The sequence below is a fragment of the Oryctolagus cuniculus genome, chromosome 1 (assembly GCF_964237555.1).
Source record: "Oryctolagus cuniculus chromosome 1, mOryCun1.1, whole genome shotgun sequence".
Taxonomy (NCBI): Eukaryota; Metazoa; Chordata; class Mammalia; order Lagomorpha; family Leporidae; genus Oryctolagus; species Oryctolagus cuniculus.
The window spans coordinates 49618864-49646728 of record NC_091432.1 but is presented as its reverse complement, the minus strand read 5'-3'; the positions used below and the strand labels follow the sequence as shown (position 1 = coordinate 49646728).

General features: G+C 45.0%; 1 protein-coding gene across 41 annotated transcripts in view; it reads right to left on the bottom strand.

Annotated features, from left to right (window-relative positions):
* SOX6 (SRY-box transcription factor 6) overlaps positions 1–26857 on the bottom strand; it is a 647773-nt gene extending 620916 nt beyond the window's left edge. For 11 of the 41 annotated variants that reach the window (XM_051833969.2, XM_070073005.1, XM_070073073.1 and 8 more), the window contains exon 1: positions 19064–20210. The gene's annotated coding sequence lies outside the window, so the exon portion shown is untranslated. Of the gene's footprint in view, positions 1–19063; positions 20211–20935; positions 21467–21560; positions 22037–22353 lie in introns of those variants that run through there. The other 30 variants (XM_051833972.2, XM_070073077.1, XM_070073091.1 and 27 more) reach the window with 8 other exon arrangements.
* Positions 26858–27865: the final 1008 nt, after the last annotated feature.

Below are 27865 nucleotides of genomic sequence, written 5' to 3'. Positions count from 1 at the left end.
GCACTTGGGCCATCCTCCACTGCCCTCCCGGGCCACAGCAGAGAGCTGGACTAGAAGAGGAGCAACTGGGACTAAACCCGGCACCCCAACCAGGACTAGAACCCGGGGTGCCGGCACCGCAGGTGGAGGATTAGCCAAGTGAGCCACGGCACCGGCCTGCAATACATCACCTTCAATATAATAAAACACTAACTGAGAGATAACTGGCCTCACTGTCTTTCTTGTCCATTGCTGAAGCTGATAGAAAGCAATGAATCAATTCAGAAAGAAGCTTAGACATGTTTGGGGAGGTGGAAGAGATTAAATAAAAAAAGAGAAGAGAAGAAAACAGATGTATCTATCCAAATGCAGAGGCAGATCTACTACTGGGTACAATAAATGTCAGAGATGATGTGCATATAAGCCAAGAGCCAATCATCAGAGACCTTTAAGAATTTACTTATTCAACACAGTGGTCTCCCTTAGCAGGAGCAGAACCTTGAAAGAAAAGGATAATTGGTCATCAAACAAAAATGAACCATCTAAATGGTGTAAAGGAGAGAGAATTTAATGATTTCTGTATGTGAATGTGAAGCTGATAGAAATACAGGTAGTCCTAGCCGGCGCCGTGGCTCAATAGGCTAATCCTCCACCTTGCGGCGCCGGCACACCGGGTTCTAGTCCCGGTTGGGGCGCCGGATTCTGTCCCGGTTGCCCCTCTTCCAGGCCAGCTCTCTGCTATGGCCAGGGAGTGCAGTGGAGGATGGCCCAGGTGCTTGGGCCCTGCACCCCATGGGAGACCAGGAAAAGCACCTGGCTCCTGGCTCCTGCCAGGATCAGCGCGGTGCGCCGGCTGCAGCGGCGGCCATTGGAGGGTGAACCAGCGGCAAAGGAAGACCTTTCTCTCTCTGTCTCTCTCTCTCACTGTCCACTCTGCCTGTCAAAAAAAAAAAAAAAAAAAAAAAAGAAATACAGGTAGTCCTTGGTTTTTACTATGCATGCTTCTATAACAACTATCATCAAATCATGATATCAGAACTGTGTGAAGCTGAGATTAGAACTGTGCAAAGTGAGGACATGGTTCTAATATACAAGAATTTCTGTTAAAATCATGCCAAGCAAAGCTGAGGACTGTGCTTAATAACCAAACCTACTGAAATTCAACACCACTAATAATATGTTCAGCTCCTGACTACCTTGATTACCTAGGCTTCAAGATTACCTAGGTGAAATCTCTTGACTTGACTGTTAGAGGCAGCTGTATGATATAGTAGAAATACTATGGAACTTCAAGCCAGAATATTTAGGTTTAGATTATAGTTCTGCCACTTAATGGAAATGTGACCTTGGGCAAGTCATTTTCCCTTCCCAAACATTAATTTCCTTTTCTATAAAACAGAGATAATGACATCTGCCTCCCAAAGTTGTTATGTAAATTAAATAACAAGATGGCCAGAGCTGCAGCTCACTTGGCTAATCCTCTGCCTGAGGCGCCGGCACCACAAGTTCTAGCCCCGGTTAGGGTGCTGATTTCTGTCCCGGTTGCTCCTCTTCCAGTCCAGCTCTCTGCTGTGGTCCGGGAAGGCAGTGGAGGATGGCCCAAGTGCATGGGCCCTGCACCCGCATGGGAGACCAGGAGGAAGCACCTGGCTCCTGGCTTCAGATCGGCGCAGTGCACCGGCCACAGCACGCCAGCCGTATTGGCCATTTGGGGGGTGAACCAACGGAAAAAGGAGGACCTTTCTCTCTGTCTCTCTGTCTCTCTCTCTCTCACTGTCTAACTCTGCCTGTCAAAAAAAAAATTAAATAACAAGATAATAATATCTAATGTTTAAAGAGAGCTTACAACCTATCAAGCACTCTTTCAAATGTATTAGCTAATTGAAATGTCTCAAAACTATGAAACAGGTAATACAACTATCTCCAACTTACTAAAGTCCCATAAATATTCTGGTACATGGTAACTGTATAACATGTTTAGCATCCATTTCATTACTCAACATTCCCTCCATCCATAACAATAAACAGGTACTGTAAATAAAATGAGAAAACTTGAAATCTGTTCATATTTTATGTGCTTCAAAAAACTGGTAGGAGGGGCCAGTGCTGTGGCATAGTGGGTAAAGCCGCCTCCTGCAGCGTTGGCATCCCATGTGGGCACCAGTTCAAGACCTGGCTGCTCCACTTTTGATCCAGCTCTCTGCTGTGGCCTGGAAAAGCAGTAGAATATGGCCTAAGTCCTTGAGCCCCTGCACCTGTGTGGGAGACCCGGAAGAAGCTCCTGGCTCCTGGCTTCAGATCCTCTCTCTCTCTCTCTCTCTCTCTCTCTCTCTCTCTCTCTCTCTCCCCCTCCCTTCCACCCTTCCTCCCTCTTCTTCTTTCTGTGTAACTCTGACTTTCAAAGTAAACTAAATAAATCTTTTTTTTTTTTTTTACAGACAGAGTGGCCAGTGAGAGAGACAGAGAAAAAGGTCTTCCTTTGCCTTTGGTTCACCCTCCAATGGCCGCCGCGGCTGGCGCACTGCAGCCAGCGTAACGCGCTGATCTGATGGCAGGAGCCAGGTGCTTCTCCTGGTCTCCCATGGGGTGCAGGGCCCAAGCACTTGGGCCATCCTCCACTGCACTCCCTGGCCATAGCAGAGAGCTGGCCTGGAAGAGGGGCAACCGGGACAGAATCCAGCGCCCCGACCAGGACTAAAAAAAAAAAAAAAAAACAAACCTGGTGGGAGAGGAGAACTACATTCTCAATTAAAATAGAGGGCCCTTTTTTAAAAAAACAAAAACTCCTAGAGACCCCTTTATCCTCCTCCTCTTGAGGGATAGCTGCACTCTAAGATTCTGGAAGAGGTTAACTAACAGATTTCGAAGACAGCCAACTCTGTTGATGACATAAACCACACTCAAAAAACCTGGCACTGGTCACTGCTGCCAGCCTAGCCAAACACATGCAACGAATTGATGGCAGTGTCCCAATGCCTCACCTATCTCAGCCAACCCAATCTCTTTCAGACACAACTCCTCAGATGTTACTATTGCCTTCCTTCATAAAGTTCTCATTAGACACTTTGGCTCAGAAAGCAAGAACACTGTCCAGTAGCACATTGTGGAATTTCACTCTATCAAAAGTTGTCTGCGGGGCCAGCGCTGTGACGAAGCAGGTAAAGCTGCAGCCTGCAGTGCCGGCATCCCATATGGGCGCCGCTTCTAGTCCCGGCTGCTCCACTTCTGACCCAGCTCTCTGCTGTGGCCTGGGAAAGCAATGGAAGATGGCTCAAGTCCTTGGGCCCCTGCATCTGCATGGGAGACCCAGAGGAAGCTCCTGACTTCAGATCAGCACAGCTCTGGCCATTGTGGCCATCTGGGGAGTGAACCAGCAGATGGAAGACCTCTCTCTCAGCCTCTGCCTCTCTGTAACTCTGCCTTTCAAATAAATAAATAAATATTTTTTAAAAATAAATAAATAAAAATAAAATCTCCAAAGTGGGTACATACATCCCAGAAGAACACTATATAAATATACATTTATTTATTTAAAATTTCAGAAAAATTGATCTATTAAATTTAAATACAGATTGACACACCGGGTCTACATGTCATATGTCACTTCTGTACCAGAAGTATGCTGAATAAAAAAAGGAGACTGGTTATAGATATTATCATCTAGTTTTTAACTAAATTAATTCTGAACAAAGTGCAAGCTGGTTTAAGAAGATTCTTCTCCAAAAAAAAAAAAAAAAACCAGCTTGATTACAATACTCTATTAATAATGCAGACCTCAGTGACAATAAACCATGACCAACCTGACACTTGTCCTGCTAGAAGGAGCTCTTGGGAAGATACATTACAGGATAGAAACAACTATGATCCAAGCAGATCTAACAAAAAACATTTTTTAATTATCAAGAAGATAGTTTGAAATACAGATTTATATCTAGTAATATTAACAATGCACCTTGCCCTATTGTACTTCGAAATGTTAAATAATAAGAAAATGAAACCTTTACAATCACAGAGACATCTGGAAACTAAGCACACAGATACAAATTCTTTCTGCAATTTTCCAATGATGCTTAAAATGATATAATACTCAATTTGGCATTTTATATATAATTTCACCAAACTTAATGTTAAATGTTTAGAAATCTCTTTTGAAGTTCACGGAAGACATAAAGTTCTATGCTATTAGAAAGTCACTTGTTCTTCCTGCTACTATTTTTAAAAGGTTAAAATAATGTATAGAGAACCATAGAGAAGAAATTTTAAACATCTCCCCCTTAATTAAAAAACAGAGCTGCTTAACACACAAATCTGGAGTAACCATTTACCTAGAATGCTCTATGACTGATGTCCACTGGGGTTGTACAATGGTGCTACCACCATGCTGAACAAAGAACAGAAAACTTGGATGAAGACTTGAAAAAAAAATGTCAGGTAGGAAGCATGATTTTCAGAGGAAGAAATGTACATATTTCTACATGCCTACGTTTATGATATTTGATAGGAAAGGATCTACTTTTGAGTAAGCCACTAAAACATGTACTAGAGAAGACAGAATCTAACAGTAAGCTACTCTTTTAAAATAAAAGCCACTTTTAGAGAAAAACCAAGAAAGTGTAAGCATGGATGCCCTGGCTGAACTAAAAGAAAAAAAGCAAGGTGGGTGGGGCAGAGGATAAGATTACAGAGATAGAACCATGAACTTCTCTAACTACATCATCCATAGCCAAGCAATTGCAGCAAAACGTTGAAGGCTGGTGCTATACAATAACAGAATTAATTTTTAAAATAGACATGTAAAGCTCAATAAAATCAACTGCTTTGAAATGATATGAAAAGTAATCATTAGAATTGTTTGCACCACCCAGAGGTTCCACTATTAACTTGTGGCAGTTTCCAAACTTAAGGGTAAAGTACAAAAATACCAATATACCAAACATACTCTCATGTGATGTCATGAAATTGTGAGTATGTATTAACAAGTACTCAGATTAGATGGATGGATGGATGGATGATGGATGGAAAAATGGACAGACATAGACATTCAGGTAGAAACATCAAGTAAGCAAACAAACAACTATCTCTTCAAGGTAAAAGTGATATTTTATCAAATGAGAAAGTAAATACTTTTCAAAACACATTCATGCTATGAAAAACTATTTTAAAGATATGTTCAGGATGATTCCACCATTGTATGATTTTATTACCAAAAATTTTAGGTCTATATCATAAACTTACAGAAATTCTCATCTGTTTTCAATTTTAAATTGACAACAGAATATTGCAACCTGCTTGATGATGTTCCAAAAAGTTTCAGGGATTTCGAGTTCATTTATTAAAAATACGAAAATATTATACCTTCAACTTCACAGGCGAAAGCAACTGATTACCAAAAAAGGAGACAGATTTACTCCCCAAATTTTAACAAAACTCTTTGAATGTTTTGCACGTGGGATTAAAAGGTTTGTATCACAAGTTAATAATTGTGATCAATGATGGATTTCTTCCATTTGTATCTATTTTTCTTTTTAAGGTATCATTTTCAGCTAAAGCAACATTAAAAACACGTACCAGGGCCGGTGCTGTGGCACGGCAGGTTAATGCCCTGGCCTGAAGTGCAAGCATCCCATATGGGCGCCAGTTCGAGTGCCGGCTGCTCCACTTCCGACCCAGCTCTCTGCTGCGGCCTGGAAAAGCAGTAGAAAATGGCCCCAGTCCTTGCACCCCTGCACCCGTGTGGGAGACCCGAAGGAAGCTCCTGGCTCCTGGCTTCAGATTGGTGCAGCTTCGGCCGTTGTGGCCAATTAGGAAGTGAACCAGCAGATGGAAGACTCTCTCTCTCTCTGCCTCTCCTCTCTCTGTGTAACTCTGACTTTCAAATAAATAAATAAATCTTTTAAAAATAAAAAGTACCAAAATAAACTGAACTTAGAATCAGATCTTTAAAACACTTCACACAGAATTAAACCAAGACTTTTAGAACTAAGAAAGCATATTCAATTCTAGAGTTTGGGGGAATCATGATTAGTTTTAAAAGATTTATTTCATCTATATCTTTATTTTTAATATCTACTTATATGGAAAATATTATCACAACAGTACATCCACAATTTTAAATACACATGCATTTCTATTAGGTCACATGCTCATAAATATTCTGCTGATAGTATGCTCTATCCAGAACGTTTGGAGATGACTATTGTATTATGTCAGAAGTCTTCCCAAATAAGCCTTAAAACTATTTTGCCAATGGAATTCTTCAAGACTCACCTTTGCCAATAATATTCTCCAAATGTGCACTTAGACTACCCAAAGCACCTAAGATCTCTATCTTAAGCTTTGTGAACATCCTAAATTCTGCCACTTTTACCTCGGGCACTGAAAATATTATCTCAGATATAAACTTGTTAAATAAGCAAAACAAAAAATCCATTATCATTACAGCATCATAAAATGGAAAGGTCACTGATTCAAATATCCTATTTTATTAGCATTTTAATATTTTAATTCAAAAACCAGTGAACAGATCAAAAAGGAAGAGTAACAACTCAAAGATGTAAAAGTGGTGTTAGGGAAATACAAAAGAAAAAAAAAGAACATAGACTATCAAGGGCCACACTTTTCCATACATGTTCCCACACAGTTCCTGGTAACAGTAATGAGTTTTCCAAGTGGAAACACACACACACACACACACACACACACACACACAACTTCAAAATTAACACATGGCCAATTATGAGCGCTTTGGAAAAGAGCCCAACATGTCATAATTCAAAGCCAAGTGATTTTCCATTCTTTCCCTGTCATACTATACATAAGAATTTGACTCCCCAAACTCACTAGCCTCCCACTCCCCCAGTACGGACTGCCATATACTCGGTCGCCTCAGAGAAAAGATGCCTGTTACAAACAGCCACACAATTTAAAACAGAAAAGCATTCAATGTACATGACCCTACCTTAGCATACCTGTAAACCACACCAACCAATCCAAAAGTACAAATGAAGGCATTCCCTGGACCCAATTTCTGGAAAAATCTAACGTATCTGACCTCAGAAAAAATAATTTCATTTAATAACAACCAATAATGTTATAATAAAAATTAAATATGACATTTATGAGCCTTAGGGATTCCAAGATTAAAATTCTTTTTAAAACCTCAACATTCACTATATTCCTAAAGTTGTATTTAGGAAATGTATGAAGTGTGTATTCCTTAAAAGTTTTCTTTGGGGGAAAAAAAAAAAAAAAAACTCAACATATGGGGACAGTGTCATGCTGCAGTGGGTTAAGCTGCCACTTGTGATGCCAGCATCCCATAATAGAGTACCTGTGACACCAGCATCCCATATAGAAGCAACGGTTTGAGTGCTGGATGCTCCACTTCCCATCCAGCTCCCAGATAACGTACCTGGGAAGGAAGTAGAGGATAGCAAGTGCTTGGGTCCCTGCACCCCTGAGGGAGACCAGAATGGATGGAGTTCCAGGCTCCCGGCTTCAGCTTGACACAGCTCCAGTCATGGTAGCCATTTGGGGAGTGCTCTCTCTCTCTCTCAATCTCTGTGTGTGTGTGTGTGTGTGTAATTCTGCCTTTCAAATAATAAATAAATCTTTTGTTTAAAAAAGCTCCTCGAGCCGGCACCATGGCTCAATAGGCTAATCCTCCACCTTGCGGCGCCGGCACACAGGGTTCTAGTCCCGGTCGGGGCGCCGGATTCTGTCCCGGTTGCCCCTCTTCCAGGCCAGCTCTCTGCTATGGCCAGGGAGTGCAGTGGAGGATGGCCCAGGTGCTTGGGCCCTGCACCCCATGGGAGACCAGGAAAAGCACCTGGATCCTGGCTCCTGCCATCAGATCAGCGCGGTGCGCCGGCTGCAGCGGCGGCCATTGGAGGGTGAACCAACGGCAAAGGAAGACCGTTCTCTCTCTGTCTCTCTCTCTCTCACTGTCCACTCTGCCTGTCAAAAAAAAAAAAAAAAAACTCCTCAATATATTTATTTTCCTTGTGCATTTTTATGGTGGGAAAGGACTAAATCTGAGAAAATATTAAATAGTCACATTTTGTCCTCCAATGTGTGCAAGGGTGCTTCAAAAAGTTTGGTGCAAAGAATTTTTGAAATTCATGTACATGAAAGGTCTAAAAAAAGTTCATGAAAATGCATATTATGAAAAAAAAAACTATGCATGGATTTCAAACGTGTTTTGCACCAAAACAAATTTATCATTTAATTCCAATTCTCCATAAACATTTTAAAGCACACTCACATAGCTGGGTCTTCAGAGTAACAAATGTTCCTAAGACTCAGTTAACAAATACATGGTGTTTCAAATTATTTAAACTTTCATCAGATGATGTATTATTTCCATTTTTATTTTATCTTAGTTTAGGTTTTTGCTTCTTATTAAAGAGCTCAACCGAATGTCTTAAAGGAAAATATCCTTTAAAGCATCATAACTAATTTAATATGACTAAGGGAATGTCACAACTGTTTTCTACAACTCTCACATCTTCTCCCCTACTTTACTCAAATTCATAGCCTTTCTTGTTTTAATTTTTATTGATTTAATTTACTTGAAAGGCAGAGAGACAGAATCAAAGAGACAGATAGCGATCTCGCATCCACTGGTTCACTCTCCAAATGGACACAACTGGACCAGACTGAAGCCTGGAACAAGGAACTCAATCCAGGTCTTCCATGTGGGTGGCAGGGACCCAACTACTCAATCCATCACTTGCTGGTCTCTAAGGAGGCAGATTAGCAGGAAGCTAAAATGGAGAGCAGAGCCATGATTTGAACCAGGCATCTGATACGGGATGCAGGCCATCTAACCAATGACTTAACCACTATGTCAAACACCTGGTCCAAGAACCTTTCTTTTTAAAGTAGAGATTTTTACCATTTTTAACGATATTATCCATAATCCAAGTTTCCAGCATGCCGAAGTTGTAAAGAAAACGACAGGCCACTGGAAACCAAGGCCATCATTTCTCTACGCTGTGTGACAACTGACCCCTTTTCAGAAAGTGACTATGGTTCAAAACCATATTAGTTGCAAAATCTCAATAGGTATTTTTAATTTGGAGAAATAAGTTATGAAACAGCAGAAAAATTCCGAACCAAAAACAGAAAATAAACTTCATAAGCTCCATGGGGAAAAAAAGATATTCAAAAAGTTACTAGAAAACACAGGATTCCAGATTACAAACTAAAAAATTGGATTTGGGGCCAGTGCCATGGCGCACTAGGTTAATCCTCTGCCTGAGGTGCCAGCATCCCATATGGGCTCCAGTTCTAGTCCAGCTCTCTGCTGTGGCCTGGGAAAGCAATGGAGGATGGCCCAAGTCCTTGAACCCCTGCACCCACATGGGAGACTGGGAGGAAGCACCCGGCTCCTGGCTTCGGATTGGCGCAGCTCCGGCCATTGCAGCCACTTGGGGAGTGAACCAACGGAAGGAAGAACTTTCTCTCTCTTTCTCTCTCACACTGTCTGTAACTTTGCCTGTCAAATCAATTAAAAATAATTTTTAAAAAGATTGGATTTAAGTTCCCAATCTTAAATTTCTCAGAAGTAGAGAGGAGTTCTTGTCACCACTCTTGCTTCTGCAACTGCTACTGTTTCATCATCATTATTGCATAATAATAATTTGTATTTTTCCCAAAAGTTAAAATTACTCAGAGGATTTATTTTCATGTTATCTCTCAATAAGAAGAGGAATTTATGAAGTGCCAACTTTATGGTTGGAAGTACTTCATTGTAGGCATCTAAAGAACCGCAATAAATATGAGAAATTTAAAAATAACACAAAGTTCTAAGTTTTCAGATATAAGTCTCTAAGACTATGCTTGTCAGTTGGGGAAAAAAATATTACAGTGAAAGATATAAGATTTTATTAGCTTAATAGTCCTACTAATCAGTTTATATGTTAAAAGGCCACTTCTTAAATTTCCTCCATACCTTAAAATGTACTATGTCCCAGACCACAAAACCAAGCTAAGAAAGAGAAATGCACTGGTTAAGTAGCTGGCCTACAGCCATATTACATTCAAGGCAGCCTTTGTAGATGTCACAAAGACTTACATATAAGATATTTCAGAGGTCAGCTTTGGGGCACAGAGGGTTAAGCCGTCATCTGTGATGCCAGCATTCCATATGGGCGCCAGTTAGAATTCCTGGCTGCTCTACTTCCAATCCAGCTCCCTGCTAACAGTCTAGAAAAGCAGCAGAAGACAGCCCAAGTATGCGGGCCCCTGCACCCATGCTGGAGAACCGGATGAAGCTCCTGGCTCCTAGCTGTGGCTTTGCCCAGCTCTGGCAATTGTGATCATTTGGAGAGTGAACCAGCAGATGGAAAATCTCTGTCTCTCTCTCTCTCTTTCTCTCTCTCCCCAACCCCGTGTGTGTGTGTGTGTGTGTGTGTGTCCTCCTCTCTGTAACTCTGCCTTTCAAATAAATAATCTTTTTTTTTTAAGAAAAGACATTTCAGAATCAGAGCCACAGAACAGTTAGCAATGCTAACAAATGTTCTCCCATGTTCAATGCTTTTTAGAATGTTACCTGAAACCTATTCCTAATCATCCTTTAAATCACAGATCAAAAGCCACCTCCTACCAGAAGCTTTCCCTGACATAGTTACTTCTGCTCTTGCACATATCGTCACTAGAGCAATTAGCACACTGCACAGAATCACCTAAATTCAAAGCTCTTCACTAGGACCATGCATTTTCATATTTGAAATGTGATCGATTGGTCCCCAACCTTTCGCCATCAACGATTCTTTTATTAATCCTCCCTCATGAACTTCATATTTTTGAAAGATCGTTGCCTATCAAACTAGCCACACTTACTATGCAACAGTTAAGTAGATTTCCAATTGTTATTAATCAGAGATATATAGAACTGATATTGAATGCTTCTGATCAGCATGGTATTGTTCACTTAAATTGGTGTATGAGAAAACACAGCAACGGTTTGGCTCTGGAAGTAAGTATGAAGATAAAATGAATGAGCCCTGACATTGTATTGAAGAGATTGGGAAAAAAGCCAGTCCTAATTTATGACATACAAACTTTGGAGTAAATAATATCCTGAAGCAAAACCCAATTGAAACATTTATTCATATCAAGTAGGAAGTTAGTATGACTGGTAAGTTTATCTACCCCACATACCTTTTATTGAATGAAGCACTAAAAAAACTGAGGAGGTCTACAAAAAGCCAGAGGATTAAAAGCCCTTCTTGTGCCATAGTTCTACTACTGATCACACAACCACTGCCAATTTATCCTAACATAATTGTCCAGAACTGTTCTACACATTTTCATATACAGCATCTTCAAACTTAATCTCCCCAACAATCCTAGAGAATATATTCTATCACCATCCTCACATTCAAAACGAGGAAGATGAAACTTAGAGAAGCTGCGTAACTTTTCCAAGATCACACACTAATTTAAGAAATAAAGACTTAAAGGGAAGAATCAAGTAATAAAAATTGCAAGTTTAATTTGGTCTTCACATACACAGCTTTGTTATTCAAATGAAGAAGAATACTTTCCATTTCATCTTAAAACGAAACAGATTGAGGTCTGTAGATCTGACATTAAAAAATTCCTGTTATTGATCATTTATATTCATAACATTATAAAATCTCCTTCTTTACAGGCTTCCAAAATAAAGAACACATCTTAATTGATTAGAATAGAGAAAAGGTGATCAATACCCTGTGGAAGGAACGACATTTCAAAATCTCCTCCAGTCCTCAGAATTGGAGTTTTGTCGAATCTGAGAGGTTGTACACTCAAACTCAACATTTAGTCACCTGCAACTCTACCCTGTCTTCCAGAATGCAGATGAGTTCTCCTTTCCAGGAAAGAACCTATACTGCAATATCTATTTTATACAAGAGTAAAAGCAACAGGTTATGTAACTTGCCAAAGATTATATAGCAAATGTGTTGTGAACTTAGTATGGGAAATCAGATGTTTATAGTGCCATTTCAACAATAACAGATAATAAAGTGGATGGCATTGTGGCGTAGCAGGTTAAGCCACCACCTATGATGCTTCCAATCCAGCTCCCTGCTAGTGTGCCTAGGAAAGCAGCAGAGGATGCCCAAGTACTTGGGCCCCTGCCAATCACGTGGGAGAACCTGATGGAGTTCCTGGCTCCTGGCTTCATCCTTAATTAGCCCCAGCCATTGCAGCCATTTAGGAAGTGAACCACCATTCTGTGTGTGTCTCTACCTTTCTCCTTCTAACTTTGCCTTTCAAATAAATAAGTCTTTTCTTAAAATAGATAATATATATTTTTTATTTTATATGAATCCCTAGGTTTAGTGCTTTACACTCATTTATCTCACTGAATGCTCACAGTAGCCTTCCAATGTGGTTATTATTATTGCTCCCATTTTTCATGTTAAGAAACTGAGGCTAGGTCGGCACCACGGCTCACTAGGCTAATCCTCCGCCTTGCGGCGCCGGCACACAGGGTTCTAGTCCCGGTCGGGGAGCCGGATTCTGTCCCAGTTGCCCCTCTTCCAGGCCAGCTCTCTGCTGTGGCCCGGGAGTGCAGTGGAGGATGGCCCAAGTGCTTGGGCCCTGCACCTCATGGGAGACCAGGATAAGTACCTGGCTCCTGCCATCGGATCAGCGTGGTGTGCCAGCCGCGGCAGCCATTGGAGGGTAAACCAACGGCAAAGGAAGATCTTTCTCTCTGTCTCTCTCTCTCACTGTCCACTCTGCCTGTCCAAAAAAAAAAAAAAGAAAAGAAAAAGAAAAAGAAAGAAAGAAACTGAGGCTTATGAACTATACCATGGGTATTTTGGGGGAGAGAAGGATGACTTCTCCTGCACAGAATGTTTAAAGCCTATGGGGTCCATTGGATATTATTTCTGAGAAAACCACAACATTCTCAAGAAAGAACAATGAACTATTCTCTCCTAGTTACAGCATTCTTACCAGTTCTACCAAGACACCTGAGCACCAAGAAAGCTGAACCTAAAGTTTTTCTACCTACCAAATATTAAATATTCAATAGAAGGAAAAAATCCTTAAGGAATAAAAATTTAGTACTATAGGCCGGCGCCGCGGCTCACTAGGCTAATCCTCCGCCTGCCGGCGCCGGCACACCGGGTTCTAGTCCCGGTTGGGGCGCCGGATTCTGTCCCGGTTGCCCCTCTTCCAGGCCAGCTCTCTGCTGTGGCCAGGGAGTGCAGTGGAGGATGGCCCAGGTGCTTGGGCCCTGCACCCCATGGGAGACCAGGAAAAGCACCTGGCTCCTGGCTCCTGCCATCGGATCAGCGCGGTGCGCCGGTCGCAGCGCGCCGACCGCGGCGGCCATTGGAGGGTGAACCAACGGCAAAAGGAAGACCTTTCTCTCTGTCTCTCTCTCTCACTGTCCACTCTGCCTGTCAAAAAAAAATAATAATAAAAAAAAAATTTAGTACTATAGAAATGACTTTCAGTGTTCCTAGAACTTATTAATGGCTCAATTGCATTACCCAATGACCTGTTTATAAGTTATAAAACAAAGCACTTATCACCATGCCTGAGAATAAGTTCTATTTGAAGCCTTCAGTATGTATGTATCTATGTATATATGTATTTGACAGAGAGACAGAGCTCCCATACACTAATGCATTCCCCAAATGCCAGCCTGAAGCTAGGAACCCAGAACTCAATCCAGATCTCCTGTATGAGTGGCAAGTATCATCACCTGCTGCCATCACAAGGTTGTCCATCAGCAGGAAGCTGGAATGGGGAGCAGAACCTGGACTTAAAACCTAGGCAGTCCGATTTGGGATGTAGGTGTCCCAAACGGCATTTTAACTGCTAAATCAAATGCCTGCCACAAAACCTATGCTCTTCATTAAAAAAAAAATAAAAAATACACTGTTGTATTTTTCCCCCATATATTGGGCTTGTGTATTCTTTGAAAATGAAGAATCTTTGACTAATTTGAAAGAACTACTCCCAAACCAAAGATATTGTGCTCAGGAAAGTCAAAGTCATAAATAACACTAGAGTCCATTTTTGTATTTGAATGAATATATTAAAGACAGATAATTCAAGTTGTCTCCTTATAATGGGCAAGAACAACAAAATATTGAAGGTAGCAGGAATAACAGATCATTTAAAGGGTTATCTTGTGAGATTTTTCAGTGAAAACAGAGATCAAGACAGAACTTGAACTGAGAGAACATAAAATGTTTGCATACACTTTAATATGTGCATCATATAATGCACTTTGAATTTACCCTATATGCCTATTTATATGTCATCATTGAAAAGGATAAAATCAATATACTTAAGTAATTTGGTCTGAAACAGCTAAAACACACAGACCTCTTAAAAGATTTTGTACTATCACTTCAGGCTTCTTCAACACATGGTGCTTCCATCCAGAGAAATCTTTAAAAAGCTTTATAGACCATGGGAGCTTAGTAAATAAAACACACCACTAAATTCCTTGCCACATGTGCCACAGCAGAAGGTTCGTAGAGAAAGAGCAAACACGGAAATAGAAAATCCAGAAAATTACAGAGCAGCAAATTCAAGCTGGTTTCCAAAGATGCAAAAATTTCTAAAATATATACAACATTGGAATACAAATTGTGAGATTTCTTATTTCACTATTCTATCCAAAAATAACTACAGGTTAAGATAATAACTTAGTTCTTTAAAAATAAAATCAAACATCCCCCTATAAACGCAAAGAGATAACTCTTTAGATCAAGATTTCTATAGTTTCAAATGATTGTTTTTCACTTGAAGCAGTATGAAAGAGAATGTCACATTTTCATGTCATTAAAACGTAAAAAAAGGAGCATTTCAGAAATCTTCTTTAAGCATTGAAAATGAATTTTTTCTAATATTATGCACTGTGCAAATTAGTGAGGATTACTAAGTATATTAGCATTATAAAGTAGAAATATCTAGGCAGTTGATTTTTAATGTGGTTTATTAGTTTATAATAGATTACAGCAGCTACAATTAACCTCAGAAAATAACTCACATCTTTCCTAAAGATGAAAGTTTTTTGAGTGAATAGTAAAATAAGAGTGATATATTAGGGGTCTTAGAGGAGCAAGAAGAGATTCTGAATATAAACAAGCCATCATTCTGGTAAAAGGAAATACAAACAACTGGAATAAAAATAGTTGATGCACAAAAGCCATAATGAGGGGGTAGCTCAAAAAATAACTTCTACTTTGAATGGTTTGGATGAAATACAAATTATCCACAGAAAAGTGTGGACTGGCATAAATGTTTGTACAAAATTATAAGTGTATTTCAAGAAGGATGCAAGAGGCAACCGCCTGCATGATGCACAAGGTCCCGGCAATGCTCTGCTTAAGTGCTAGTGCACAGAGTCCAAACCACTGCATTTTAATTACCATGCAGCCTCAGATATATTGCCTTTGATATGGAAATGTTCTTGTTCTCTCATCTTCACATATGGTCTCATGCACAGAAATCTTTATCTGATTCATAAAAAATAAACTAGAATCCAATCTCAACACCTGACCTCAGTGCTTAGAAGTTTTATACTAAGCATGGTGTCACTATAAAAAGAATGGCTAATATTGGTGTAAAGTTGGATATTTTGAGCAATGATATGAAGGATTTGCAGTTAAGAACTGAATCAATACTGCTTCTCTGAGGTTTTAGGGTTTCATGTTCCCTCTTTTTGAGACTACCACAGATTTGAAGAAAAACAGACCAGCACCCTTTTCTGGAGGTGAGAGATTCTGTTGTAGATTTAAGTGATATTCCATTTTACAACCTTCACTCACATTCTTCAATTGACATTCTTATCCAAGCTATGACAATGGATATTTAAAACTTGAAAAGCTCCACCAAAAAACCATAATGCAAATTTTGAACTATTTTCAGCTTGTCTAAATGTTTAAACAAAATGATTAGCTGTAAAGCTTTTACCCTCTTCCACAGAACAAGGAAAATAAAAACAATCTTCCTATGAACGAATAATGAATATATAATGAGAGGATTATGAGTTTCTGTTATAACTTCACCAAAACAATTGGTTTTCATATCACAATTGAAAAACTTCAAGCAGAAAGGATATGTTGCACATTTAAAATGTACATACATTTAAGAACAATTGCTTTTCACATACTATACTGAATCATTAGCTTTTTTTTTTTACTTGCATATTTTGACATTCAGGGTATAATCAGTAGAAAATGTGAAGGCAGGTTAAGATCATAAAATGTTCTAACACTTTATTTTTCTTGTTAGAAAAACATAATAGGGGAGAGATTTTTTCTTTAACAAGAAACAATCAAACCTAAAGATAGTCTATTTCTTCCTCTAAAAAGTAATGACTACTTGTTCACTTTTTAGCAGGTTCCTGTAAGAAAATCTGTTCTCATTAAATTTCATATAACCACATAACTTGATAATACTAAAATAACCTAGATTAATTTTCCAAAAAAAAATGGTAACATGACCCGTCTAACCTCATGACAGCACATAATACAACCCATCTGCAAATCGTCTTGCTCTAAGTTATCTGTGTTTTATCATTTCTAGTACCTGTCTGTGCCTGATATGGTACTCTCAGACACATTAGCTTGATGGAATGTTTCACTTAACTTCAAAAACATCAATTGATATATATGCATCCCTAAACTATACTTGTATTTCAAATAGCTCTTACATAAACAAAAAAGTGTACTACACTTTCATAGAATACTGTTTCTTAATAGTGAAAAAATATATGTGTGTATATATATATATACATATATATATATATGGGTTCTTTCACTAACAGAATTCTTTCAAACATGGAAAGAGACATAGAAACACATAATCTAACAAAACTGAGAGGTATAGAAAATATCTAAAGGCTAAATTCAATATAAGTTAAGTCTTGTTCAAAAGAAAATTCATTTACTCCTCTACCTATTACACTAACTGAAAAAGAATTATTTAAACTTCCAGTGATTTCTTCAATAGAAGATGGATACGCACAGCAATTTCATCAGTGATCAATAACTCAATAATTCCCAAAAGAGGTCAAATAGAAACAGACATAAAACCTCAATAATGCCACCAAAAATTACTACATATATTTAGATTAATATATTTTACATCCTAATAAAAGAAAGATTTGCTAGTTAACATATTGTAAATACATGCTCTTCCCTTAAGAAGAAAAATGTTTTTTCTGCTGCTAATGAAAAAATGCCCAACAGACAATATTAAGTCCTACTGAATCTCATTTCATCTAGGTATTCAATTACTGAATCCATTATAAAATCACCTTAATATACAGGTACTTCATACTGCTTTATTAATAATATTTCTCACATATATCTTTAATAGCATACTGTTGAGTATTATACTTACACAATACACTATTATAGGAGTTTGTATCATGCTGCATAATAAAATGAAAACCTTTTCTGCATTTAAAAATGCATATACACCAGAACGAAGTTCTTTTTCATCACTTCCAAAACAATAAATAAATGCAACAATACACTGGATAAATACTAAACCAAAAACAATCTGATTTTGCCACTCTAACTAAAGGAATAAGGAGGAAGAACACAGGAAAAAGGAGGCATTGGTAGTACATGAGAATGGCAACAGAGGACATCAGTTTCCCTAAGGAATTAATGACCTATAATCAATGAATGGATACTGGTTACCTACTGCCTTTGGTCTAAACCAGATATAATAAGTGAGGCACTTGCTTGCTTTCAGAGTTTGAAAATTTTAGGGTTTTGGTTGTTTGAACTTTTTTTCTTTCTTTAAAGGAGATGGACAATTTCTCTTGACTTACGAGGTTTTCAAAAATGTAGGGGGAAAAAATCTACATGTTTCGCCTACTAACCCATGTGCTCAGATGTGTGTTCCGGAAAGATCCTCTCCAAAATGTCTACATAACACATTTATGGACTGATAGAGTGGAAAAAAATTCATTCATGTGTTTTCTCCTGCTATAAGAAGATGAAATATTACACTGGCTCAATAAAAAGCAAATGCAACTTAATAAACCACATTCCCACTTCCCACCAAGAAAGGTACACCCTCGCCACCATAGCACAGCTAACACTGCCACGCTAAACTTGTCCAGGATTTGGGTGTTTGTTTTGAAATAAAGAGAATCTTCCAGTAGGTATCAGGCACATCTGAGTGGCCTAAAAACAAGGGGAGGAGGGAGACTGATGCAAGTGCCCAATGCTGAGTGTTGAATTCCATGGTGACTGCACAGGGTGACAGAGGGAAGGTCATGTTCAAGGCTGCAGAAATCTGGTCTCTACCAGGGAGTGCAGGCTGAAGCAGACTTCAGGCGAGATCTGGGAAGTGAAGTGAGAGGCTCAAGCACCAATCTGTACTGCAAGAAGAGAATAGGCACTGCTCCTAAGAGCCCCAGGCCGAACCAGACTGCGCTAAGGAGAGACCGAGCAGCCCTCTCCAGGCTCCCCCACAGGGATCACTAGCAGCCCCAAGCGGCTAGGCCTGCAGGGGGAAACCAGAAGCTGCAATCATGGCATAGACACTAACTTGCTGAGAAACCTTTGGGAGGGCGGGCAGAAAGGAGACCAGAGGCAGAAGGGGAACTGTGCGAACAAGGAGCCTGAGGTCCCTACCCAAGGCTGGATGCACAACGCCAAGCCTGGGCTGGTCCTACTGGGTCAGTGAGCACAGAGGAGTGTTATCAGCCCTCCCCCACAGGCCGGGAGCCGAGAGTAAGTGTATTGCCAGAGTTCTTCTGCCTCTTCTTTCCCCAGTCCAATCTGCACTCTGCCGCCCGGCCCCGGATCCCCCCTCCAGCCCCCCGAGCCGGAAAAGGAGGAGAGGAAAGAAAACTGAGAGGAAGGGAAGAAAACAGAATAATCAAAGATGAGGCTGTCCTGTCACGGTCTGCCCCACCAGGGCCTCCCAAAGCTGTCCTGGCCGGTGTGGCCGTCCCTGGGGAACCCTCGCCCAGAAGGGAGCTGAGGGGACCAGGTCGGCCAAGCCCGTGCCTGCGGGCCCCGGGGACGAGGTGCTGAGTGCGCAGGCTAATTATACATGTGGCATTTGGGCAGCCGACTGTCCAGTGACACCTTACCTTATGAGGAAACGTCAACCCCAGCAACTGTTCAAAACAAAATGCCATCGCGGGATCAGCTTCGCCGGCTCTTGGCCGGTCCAGGACTGCTTTTCCCACAGCCTCTCGCACTTGGCGCAAGAATGCGGCCTGGGGAAGCCAGCCGTAGGCAGGCGGGCGGGCCGGCCGGGGTGGGGGGGACAGGCGGGGCGGGCCTTGCAGGTGTCCGTCCTGTCCCCCCTCGCCACGGACCAGCTCGTGGACCCGACCACTTGACCTTTTTATTCACCAAACCCACCTCCTAGAAATAGAATGGGCGGGGCTGTGTCTGTTCTCCTCGGGACCCGGGGGAAGACCTGGGCATGTGACTATAAAGGGCAGGAGGGAAGAGACCCCGGTGGGCGGGGGAGAGGGGCCCTTTCTTGCCCCGACTCCCCCTGGGTGGCTGACTGGGCCGTCCCGCCAGGGTCCAAAGCCCGGCCTCAAAAGCGCGCGCCAGAGACCAGCGCCGAGACCGGGACGTCCTCCGAGCGCCCCACTGACAACGCAGCGGGAGGTCCCGAGCGCAGCCCTGTCCGCTGCGGGAACCTGCTGTGGGCCGCCTCGGCACCGGGACCGAAACTTCCCGCGCGGCCCTCACCACGAGTCACACACAGGACAGGCAGCTGGGGGCAGCCCTTCTCGCCCACAGCCCGGCCCCGCAAGCCCAGTCGAAAAGTTGTTTTCAGACCCCAGAGAAGGGTGGCGTTCACTATCTGGCAATTCATCCAAAACAAACGTTTTCAAACTTGGTCCGCGTTAAGACAGCGTAAATGAAACTCAAAACACTCCGGTAACAACCACCTTTTATCTGCTCCGAACACAGCCATTCCCTTTTTATCTGAGAGCTCCGCGGAGCGCCCAGGAAACAGCCGGGCACAGGGCTAATCTGTCCCCGCAGCCCCGGGCTGCTGTTCCTGGCGCCCGAGCACAAACCCGGTAGCCTACAAGCCCCTTCCCTTCGCTGCCCGGCCCTTGGAGGGGGGAAAGAAGAAAGCAGCTCCCCACCGCCACCCCCGGAAGCGCCCAGGCTCCGCGGGGCCCCGTGGCGAGTGGCAGCACCGCCCCCGGCCCTGGGCCGAGCCCGGGAGCAGCGGACGTCGGCCGCCGCTGCGAGACAGGGCAGCGGGTGGCGGGGCCCGGGCAGGGAGCCGAGAAGGACGGAGGGCGCGAGCCCGGCTCAGGGACGCGGGGCGGGGGAGAAACGTGCGGAGACCGTGCGCCCGGCCCGCGGATTCCGAGGCCGAGCCCGCGCCCGGCGGAGCTGGGCTGCCCCTCACCCACGCCCCCACCGGGCCGGGCACCCCCGCCTCCGCATCCAGGGCAAGGAGGACCACAGATTAGCACTCGGGTTTCGGACTGTCTTGGAGTTCGGTTTGTTTATTCCTGAAAAGATCATAAAAAGTCATGTCCAAAAACGGGGGGGAGGGTGAGAGGGGGAGGAAAAGGGAGTAGCGGACCGAGCCGGAGGCGGCTCGAGCGGTCCGGGCAAAGTTGAGGCTGAGCAGCCTGGGCGCGGGCGGGAGGAGCAGCGCACGCGTTTTCTAGCCACCCGGGTTTCCTTCGCGAGCTCCTCCGAGAAAACTCCCCGCGGAGCGAGTGGCGGGGATCCTCGACTCCCGCCCGCCCACCCTCGGTCGGCGTCAACCCCACGCATAGCGAGAATTTCCGACCCGAAATGGGAGTAGGGTGCGGGTAGCGTGAAGAAGCCCAGGAGCTCGGCGGGTCCTCCCGACCTCCCCGCACCCCGAGCCTGGCTTACACGGGAGCGCTCCAAGAACTGCGGCCGCGCAGTCACACGGCCAATCAACCCAACACTTTTCAAGAAAACAAAATATTCTCTGGGAAACTTACTTTGCATTTAGCCTCTATTCTTTGGGGGGATGCGGTTTAGGTCGGCTCGTAAGGAAAGCCCGTTTTGTCCAGGTTGGATATTGTCTACTTATGGATCAGCCCTTGGGTGAGGGTTTATTTTAATTTATGGCTTATGCATTCTTTTAAGGTCGATTTACATGACCTCCGGCTACAACTGAGACGGCCGAGGAGGGCACTCCAGTCGTCAGTCGGCCAAGCCCACAATTAAAACAGCCCTCCCCCCCAGACTCGGTGTGACGAGGACTCCCCGGGTCGGCTGCCTGCCTGCCTGCCTTTCCCGTTCTCGGCTTTCTTCACTTCTTTCTTTGTCCCCCTCCTTTCTTCCCTTATGCTTTTTTTTTTTAACCATCACGAAATAAGATGTGCTATCAGTTTGGAAAGTTTCGGTAGAACTTTCTCTAAACCCAAGCCTGCAAGCGGTAAGAAGCGGTACAACGCTCACAAAGCCCTCAGGATGTTGCCCCCTTGTGGGCAAAGGGGACATTACCACCCAGCGGTCCCGTCTGAGATCTCGGAGAGAGAGAAAAAGAGAGAGAGAGCGCTACACACGCAGGCACACAAAGTTCCTCCATCACACTTGCGCGAACTTCAATGAAACACCTACCTCAAAACTTCACGGAGACTTAAAAATTCATTCTCTAAGCCACCTGACTTCTTTTCCATACCATTCCCAGTTATATAGATTAGAATGTCTACGCGGGGAGGCGGAGGAGGAGGAGTAAGGTGGGCCGAGAGGGCAGACAGATTTCCGGACGAATACTTAGGATGGCGATAACAGCTCCCTGTTGTCAAGGGCGGCGTTGCCTGTCTCTCTGCCTGCCCTTTTGCCTTGGTGTCCTACGCACAGTTATCTACAGCTACAACATGTGTTTCCCTGGAGCGCACGGGGCGGGGGGGGGGGGGAGGAGGGGAGCCGAAAACCAGAAGCCCGCCACGCAGATCTGTCACCGCCTCCGGAACCAGGCGAAGCTCTCCGAGAGGGGGCCGCATCCCGGAGATCGGCGCGCCCGCCCGCCAGCGAGCGGCAGGCGCTCGGGCCGCGTTCTCGCCCCCCGCTCCCCCTCCGCCGGGAGCGCCCTCCTCCCGCTCCTCCTCCCGCTCTCCCCTCCCCAGCCCAGCGCGGAAACCCGCCCCGGCCGGGCGGCCGCGGCTCCGCTCGCTCGGCCCTCGCCCCTCCGCCTGTCCTGCCCCGGCCCCTGAGTCCCAGTTCAGAGAAACTCGCCCCGGGAGCTGCCCGGAAGGGCAAGGGCGGAAGGCGCTGGCTGGGGCCCGCGGCCCGGCCCTGGGCTCCTGCCCCGGCCCCTGCCGCTCCCCAACAGGTAGCTCACAGGCGGGCCGCGCGCCCTCGCTCTGCCTCCCTCGCTCGCTAGCTAGCTCGCTCGCTCCGTCCCGGTTACCTGGGCGGGCTCCAGGATGGTACCGCACGGGAGGGCTCCTTGTGCGCTGCGCCGCGGGAGTAAATGGCATTAAAGAAAAAGGGAAAGACACAAATAAAAAAAAAATGATTAAAGGAAGGAGAGTCGAGGCTAGGTCAATGAACACAGCCCGAGGAGCGAGGGAGCAGAACCCCCGGCGCCGCGGCCCGCGAGCCCGTTAACTCAAGTCTGCGGGGGTGTCCCGCCCCGGGCGGGGGCCGCACCGAGCGGCAGAAGTTTGCCGCCGGGTTGCGGGAGGTGCGCGCGGAGCGGGGTGACCAGGGGCTTCCCCCCCGGAACAAGTGAAGGCGATGGTTAGTGCTGTCAATCTTGGCAATCAGTGTGAGCGGCCATGTCGTAAGTATTCAAAGCATTTCCCGTCGTGCAACATCAGAAAGTGAGTGGCCAGGGCATTGATCTGAGCGAGGGAGAGGAGGCAGGGCTCCCCTCCCAGACAACACAGGCAAGATGAGACAAGAGGCGAGGGAGGCAGCGAGCCAGGCGGGAGGCTGGGAGGGAGGGGGAGGGCCGCTGGAGGGGAAGGAGGGGAGAGTGGAGGCAGAGGCGAGGAGAGCCGCGCGCACAGAGCTCGGCGGCGAACGGCAGCCGAGGGCCCGCGGCAGCAAGCGCCTGGAAGAGAGTAAAGCGCCTACTAGGAGAACACTGGCAGGGACCGCGGAGCGAAGACTCGGGGTCAGAGCGGAGAGCGGACAGTTGCTAGGTGGGGGAGAGGCAGGCCGCAGGGGAAAGCACCAGAGGAGCGCTGCAAAGCCTGGGGCTGCTGGGGGTAGTCAGAGGGGAGCCCAGGGAAGCGAGGACAAGGTAGGCCATCTGGGAGGGAAAGAAGGAGCAAGCTGGAGGAAGCGAAGACGTCAAATGCGAGAGGGCGACGCAGGGATGGTGGCTTGTGCTTTGGAAAAGTTGAGTGACAGGAGGAGGCACGGGTTGAATGTTCAAAAGTCCTGAAGGACAGACCTGGACCACGGAAGCGAGCCAGGGAGACACAGGAGAAAGAACAGGGGTTTGAAGCAGGCCAGGCATGAGGAAGGAAGGGTGAGTATTAAGAAGGGCGAAGGGAAATGGAAGACAGAAGTAGGCAGAAGAGAGGAAAGGAAAGGATGCCGGAAGCAGAGATAATGAGAACACACCCGTCAGTAGGATCTCAGTAAGAGAAACTTGTCCTAAAAAATGGAGGAGGAGGAACTGAAGGGGAAAAAGAAGAGGCATGGGAGATTCCTAACATATTGAGGTGGCAGTGCTCTGGAGGCCATATGGATTATGGAGTTTACGGGTTAAAATTATTATAAATAGCAAGACATGTACAAATTACCAAAAATTACTACACCTTTACTATATTAAATAAAATAGCTCCCAGTATATTATATGACAAGTCTGTGTTGCACTGATTGGAACCTCAACTTTCTAGAGGAAAAGATTTGGAAAAACAATTTTAAGAGGGGTGGTGTGGAGGTGGTAGCAGGTGAAAAAGAGTTTCAGTCACCCATGATAAGCATATTAAAATGCATAAGCAAGATGTAGAAGATTATGTTAATAAAAGACCCCCCCCATAAAAAACCTACATAAATTAAAGGTTCCCTTTGATTCATGTGTAGGGTAGATTAAAGAATTAAAGGGTTTGGAATGGCCTAAATGAGCACAAACCTGAACATTTATCTTAGTGCAAAAAAAAAAAAAAAAGGCTGGAAGACTGGGAGGGAAAAAACAATCAAGGTGTCAGGTACTAGGATGTAAAACCAAAGAAACAGATGAGACAATTAGCTTTGACAGGAAGTGTGAACAACGTGAGGTTGGTTTGCCTTAACCAAGGCCCAAAGTAATAGACTGAGGTCTGTGGATAGCCAGAACTACCTCACTATTAAAAGCTGGGGTCCGGCATCAGCAGCCTCATCTGCAGAGCTTTGCGAAGGTTTCCACTGTGTAGAAGCTGACACGAGGTCACTTTGAGACACCTCATAAACAGAGACTTTATAAAAGGAGAGCATGGACCAAGAAGACAGGGGTCAGGAATGGTGGCTAGAAAAATCGGGAAATTTCCTGACAATCTAAACGTGCCAACGTGAGGAAGACCTCCTACAGAAAGGATGATGAAAGAAGAGAAAGCCCCATCAACCTTCAAGAAAATGGAGCACATAGGCAAACAGGATGGAAGGAGAGATGTCAATCATACATTGGCTTCTTAAGTATACACCACGTTTGCTTCCATATGAACTTCAGAGAAAGAACAAGAACTAAGGGTGGAGACAAGCCTCTGGACTCCATGGGGCAGGAGGAATAGCCAGATGCTTCTGCCCCAACAGGAAACTTGATGCTTGAGGACTTGGGAGGTTGGGGTCTGTGAGTTAACTGATAACTGATGCTTGAGAGGGCAAGGAGACCCCAAACAAGAAATTCTCTGTCTCCATCACCCACAGCATCTTTCAGAGCTGGAGAGAGTGCGGCTCAAGGCGCTCAGCCTAGAAGCGGGCAATGAGCACCCTCAGCCACCTTGCAGGCCAGTTCCGGGGAAACTGGGAATCCCAGAACTGCAGAGTCACCCCATGACTTCCGAGGCCCAAGGTGTAAGCGCAGAGCGGTGTTCCCAGAAGAGACCTGTCCGATCTCTTCTGTGTATGCATGAGTGTACCTCGGCCCAGCCCAGCCTAGCACTCAGTTCCAGAGCCTCACAGTCTTCAGCCGCTTGCCCTGGAACTCAAACACTGGACCAAAAATCTCTTCAGAGCTTAAAGGGGTCAAAACTCAATGACCTGTCCTAAATGCCTGCAGAGAGAAGAGAGGGTAGGTTAGGTCCCAAAGCCTGAGTCCTCAGGGAAGAGCCACCGAGAAAGGTGAACCATCAAAGACGGAAATGCTGGGGCACGACTGGGTTCCTCCTGTTTGCTGCGGTAAGTTTGGCTTTCCAGATAACCAGCGCGTCCCGTCTCTTTAAAAATCACTGGGCACTCTGGGCTCTGGGAGGCAAGACTGACCCAGCCGACCAGATGCAGGCCGCTGGCGAGGAGGCGGGAAGGAAAAGAAGAGACATTGTCAAGTTCGCTGGCGTTCAAGGCCCTAATACCCGGGCGCTTCGGACCTTCCAGGAACGAGCCGCAGGAACCCTCTTCAGATTTTATCTAATAAATTGGTACCAAAGTGGAATGATGAGGTGAAACCCGGAACGGGTCACGGTACTGATCCCTAAAGGAAGGAAACCAAAGTTTGGGGTCTCAGTGCCGCACTCCAGAATGTGCACGGATGACACGTGGCCCTGGGGGCGGGGGTGCGCGCCAAGGGTTTCCTCCGGAGCTTCGGACGCCGGCTGAACGGAGCAGTGGGCGAGGCGCACAGTGCGACAGCCCTGCGAAGTGCGGGGGCTCTCCGCTAGGTCCACACCGGCTTGGGGCTCAGAGAAATCTCTGGAGGAGTAGAGGGCACCCAGGCACGGCCAGATCCGGAAGCACAAAGGCTGTCTTCTCCCCTGGGGATCGGAGTTCCAGGCAGCGCGAGAACCCCGGGCTGTGAGCTCGGGGAGAAGGCGGGAGGGAAGGAGGGATGCGCAGGTGGGGCTGACTTACCTGCCCGCACCGGTCGCTGCCTCGGCGCCGTCTGGGTGTCCCTGTGCACGGAAACCAGCAAAAGCAACTCGTCTTTGCTAAATTTGGCCTCGCACCTCCGGAGAAGAGGCGAGAACTCGCAAAGGAAAGGCGCGCACGGTTCCTGGAGCAAGGTCCCCCTGAACTTGGGAAGGGCAATGCAGTTAATTCTGCTTGAGAAAACGTCTTACACACCCACGCAAAAATCATAACGGCCGTTAAAACCTCAAACTCCCGCTTTGAAAGTCTCCTTACATCAGCCGGGCGGACAATTCAGACCTACACGACTTCATTTTAAGGTCGCTAACTTCTTTCAGAAAGGGCTTCATAGCTACCGTATAAACAGGAAAAACATAAATGTCATTCGCCCCAAAGCACCGAGAAGGAGAACTTTTACTGCAACGAAGAATAAGTGAAAGAGTGTACAAGCTAAAGGGGAAGAAGTCGAAAACTTTAATTACAGCACGGGGAAAAGTTGTAGCAATTGGTTTCCTTAAACGGGAATAACAAACACACCGGCACTCCAGCAGTCCATCGCACTTCGTTTAAGTTTGGAGTTACCAAATAATCTGAACTCCCAAATAATAGTACCCTGGGGACTCTGCCTCGGAGAGGTCCAGACTCTTGTTTCAGCCACAAAAGCAAATAAAAAAAAAAAGCAAACTGTGAATTCTACTCTGCATTCTTTAAGACAACATTTTGCAAAAGGACAAGGCATTGTCGCTCTATTTTAAATGGATGGAGAACAACGTTAAATTTCATTTGAAATCTGCGCGTCATCCTGTTGGGAAGACCTCAGCCATAGCGACGGCAGCAGCAGAGCAACGGCCACAAAGGAGGTGGGGGAGCGTGGTAAAGATGCATGAACTTTTTTCAAAGAAAAATAAAGATAAATCAAGAATCAGTTTTACATACATGCCTTTCCTAGCTTAGGAAAGTTAATTTTTAAATGTGCTTCTGCTGTCTAAGGTACAAAGCCGAGGCTAGGGGAGTGCGTGGCTGGAATCTGCATGCTGATAAGAGAAGGCTGATGTACTTACAGTGACAGAGGGCAGGCTGCGGGAGAAAAGCTGTTTGTGTTAGCCTGCGAGTTACCCAGGGCTGCAGTGAGAGCAGAAGGGAGGAGTGGGAGTGCCAGTCTGCGTACACCTTCACCGCGTCTCATTACATCTGCCAGCCTCTCTCTCCCTCTCTCTTTCATTTCCACATTCCCTTTGTTCCTGAAAAAAAAAATCTACACGTCACATCAGAGTCCCCAGATGCAGTCTACACCAAAGAAAAAAAAATGAATAATTCAATCAAACTGTGCATAGTCTCTAAGGCAATAAATCTATTGCACTTAAAGAAACGAAGGGTAATTACCACCATGGAATTAGAATAAGGCCAAAGACCAGAGATGTCGCGGAGTCTCTGGGTAAACTCCCAGGTCAAATAAAGTTCCATTTATTTAATCCTTTAACATCTCAGATGGAAAGTCAGAGAAAGATTTCTAACTTATTTTAGAGGGGGCATTTACTTCTTTTTAAACACATTACAGAAGGGAGGGGGAGGGGGGGAGCCGGGCATGTACTACCTTGCTCAAAAAGCTCCCAAAGGCATCAGCGGAGAGCCGGCACGTATGCCAACCAAGACAATGTGTGTCCGTGGAGCCTGTCCAGGGTCCATTGCTCCCCCACTCCACCCTCCTTCACTCCCCTCGAATCTGACGCGGATTGCCCTCCACTCGCACCCGCCACTGCAGCGCTGTAACAGGGCAGGCTGGAATCTGAGAACCTTACCTGCAGCACCAAGACCTAAGAGCAATCGCGCCTCCCTGCCACCAACACCCCATGCCATCCCCACGCACCCCTCCAAAGTCCTGTAACCATCTACTTCTTCCATCTGCCTAAGAGAATTGAAAGGAT